Source organism: Rhagoletis pomonella, unplaced genomic scaffold, assembly GCF_013731165.1.
Source record: "Rhagoletis pomonella isolate Grant_MI unplaced genomic scaffold, Rhpom_1.0 Rhpom_scaffold_00007, whole genome shotgun sequence".
NCBI classification, from domain to species: Eukaryota; Metazoa; Arthropoda; class Insecta; order Diptera; family Tephritidae; genus Rhagoletis; species Rhagoletis pomonella.
In genome coordinates, this window is record NW_023458561.1 from 65,921,760 (window position 1) to 65,924,920 (window position 3,161).

The window sequence follows — 3,161 nt, forward strand, 5'->3', positions numbered from 1 at the left end:
AGCTATTAAAGGCTTAACATTCATTACATCATTATTAAACACCTTTAAATGTACCCTACTGATTCCAAATTTCGCTAAAATTTCCGAGCTTAACTTTTGATTATTCACCGACCTTCGGCTTAAGCTCACCTTTTAAAGTTTTAACCTTGACGCTTTCATATCTCATTTTTTTACGTCAGTGATAAATGAATTGTACTGACGAAGTTTGTGATGCAAAACGCATCCCACCACCCTTCACAACTCACGCACTTACATATATCTGTGCTTGTATATGTACATGCTTGTGTACATTTGCATGCCCACCCTAAAGAAGAATTTGCAAAAATTTACTGTCATTTTGATTTATGGTTTAATGTTGTACCTACACAAACTGATTTTAATATTATTTGCAATTTTTTGTACGAGAACCCCTAAAGTGCACTACTCCAGTTTTTGTGTACATACCTCTAAACAACCCTTTCACATAAGGCTTACGCATACATAATATTTGTGTAAATGTATAAGGGGTTGCAAAATTTTAATTAATTATTCGCATTTGGACTTTTGAATAATAAATTTGAAAATCCCGTTAATGAGTCTATTATTCTCACAACTTTTACTTCCACAAACTTCCCGCGTATTTACAAAATGTTTAAGTAGCAAAAAAATGTAAACAAATAAATAAATCAAATGTGACTGAAATCGTTTTTTACTCCCTCATTTTGTAATTAATTTTGCATACAGACTTTCAAAATTCCATAAACATTATAAAAAAATGTATATAAAAAAAAAGTTAGCAAAAGTAAGCTATCCTTTGTTGCCTCCTGTGAGGATTGAACTCACGACCCCTGGTTTACAAGACCAGTGCTCTGCCACTGAGCTAAAGAGGCTCATATAAGACGCAGACGTCTGTGGGAAGGCAAATCAGTGAATTAGAAAAAGTGGAGCTCAAAATAGAAAATGTCAAAGTAGAAAATTAAAGTCTTTGTTAATTAATTTAAAAGCATTTCCATGCTAAGATAAAAACTATAAACAATCACAATCATGGAGCAAATAGCGTTGCTAAATGACATCTTACGGACTGTCTTCACCTTTGTGAGACGCATCTCTCAGGCGAGGTACAGTTGCGCTGGATGGACATTTTAAAGCAGGCATGCCCAGCGCAGGGCAATTGCTTATGGAATTATGGAGTTCGTATCCTTTCTTTTGAAATTCCAATTTTAAAATATTTGTTCTATTATTTTTAAAAGCCACGAACTAGGGTGAAAGTTCGATTTTTCCAAACCGGTTTCAGCCGTTTTTTTTATTTTTAAGCGGTTTTTTTAAATCATGATTTTCATCAGGCAAAAAAACGTCAATCTGGCAAAGCTGAGATTTTACATTTGGCCAGTTTATTGTACAATAAATCGTCGAGAATGGGCTTTGTAGTACCTTAGTACTACCAATATTCAGTATTAGATGTAAGCCATTCTTATTCGGGCTTTAGGTGGCCTTAGGTGCTGGCTGACTGTAAGAGGTCTCATATAACGTCCGTAGCGTTGCCAAACACGTAGAAAACATAACACTCGACTTTTTAATAAAAGATTTTTCTACTTAGAAGAGCGCATCTGACTTGCAAAATGACAAATTGTTGGTAGTTGTTATACGGGTGTTTCGAGAGATTTATAAAATTACAATGGAACGACCAACGTATAGGTAGTAGAGGTTTACGCCGAAAGGCTTTGCGGCGGCGGCGTGGTCAACTTCAAAAAGAATCGGCGGCGGCGGCGAGGCCGGCGCGTCTGGAGACGCCGGCGCTCCTGCTCATAAGGTAGATTCCAAAGAGCCATGAGGCTACTAATCTTGTCCTGTCATCTCGGCACCCTTAGGCATTCGCCATGGCAATTCAGATTGTAATTGTATTTAATTCATTAATTGAATTAGTTTTAAATTTAAATTACCTTACTTTCTACTTGCATTAAAATCTTGAGTGTCTGCCGCTGATGGATGGGCGAACACACGAAATTTTGAGGTATATACATATGTACATCTCTATGTTCTCTACAAATCCGTATGTGCTATTTAAATTTAAAGAAATACAAAAATTTAAAAGGTCAAGTTATTGGGGTAATTTGTATCGCTGTCAATACATTTTTGCAATAATCTTATCAACCGTTATGTTAAATTACGGAGTTGTTACGATTTTTTTGGGGGTTATGTATTGAAAACAAGGTTTGTTCTACTTTTTTCCAAAAGTTTAACCCATCAACTCCCACCAGAACGGGCCTTTTTACCCACTGTTTAAAAAATGGCTTATAGATGGTTAAAATTTCCACTAAAATATAAAGCGCCAAATTTTTCTTAGGAGAACCGAATGTAATGAAAAATAATAGTAATTTTTAGCAAAAAGGGGGACTTTAAACCTGTGTAGAAGACATTGCGATGCGCGGGAGCAAAACCTTCCTGGGATTTGACCACCACTTAGAAATGCTAACGTAATTTTCACACAGCCACCTAGTACGTGTATACGTCTGCGGGACCCCAGAATAAAATAAGTTACGAATGCAAAAATTAGCAAAAAAAAAGAGTTTGCTTTTTATTAAAAGTGTGTTTATAATATGTGACCTGGTCTACGGAAAGGGGGCTTAGGTGTCAAAAAATCAATTTTCACTTTTTGGTTGATTCGGATGGAAGATTAGATGCTTTTTCACGTGGTGAAAAGCAGACTTGCTTAGAAGTGTACTAAAAATGTAGAGAAAGAAGAGTAAAAATACGACAAAATATAATTTATTACATTATACAATTACATTATACAATTACAATTACAATTACATTATAACAATTAACGAGATAATGAGAAACTGACGAAACGAGTTGCTTACTTTTAACAGCTTTTTCACAGAAAACTAGTTTTCGAACGTAAGCTCCCTTTTCGTAGACCAGGTCACATATTAAAAAAAAAAATACACAGGAAAATCAACTTATCTTTGTTTTATCTCCAATAATTGAGGAGTTAGATGCAATAAGGGCGCTTCTGTTAAAACTGCTTTCTGAGATATTGGCGTTAAAGTTTTAGATGTGTTATAACTTTCTTGTTGTTGTAGTATATAAAAAAGTAGTATTGTTGTAGTATTGAAAAAAAATGTCTACTGCGGAAAAAAATTGTCAGATTACCAGTATTCGACCCTAATTTAACTGTAATA

At 34.8% G+C, this 3,161-nt stretch overlaps 1 protein-coding gene and 1 non-coding gene across 2 annotated transcripts in view; one reads left to right on the plus strand and one right to left on the minus strand.

Annotated features, from left to right (window-relative positions):
* LOC118743366 (SET and MYND domain-containing protein 4) overlaps positions 1-3,161 on the plus strand; it is a gene marked incomplete in the record, with an annotated part of 9,260 nt that overhangs the window by 2,235 nt on the left and 3,864 nt on the right.
* Trnat-ugu lies at positions 798-869 on the minus strand. The gene has a single exon. It is a non-coding gene; the product is annotated as a tRNA-Thr (tRNA).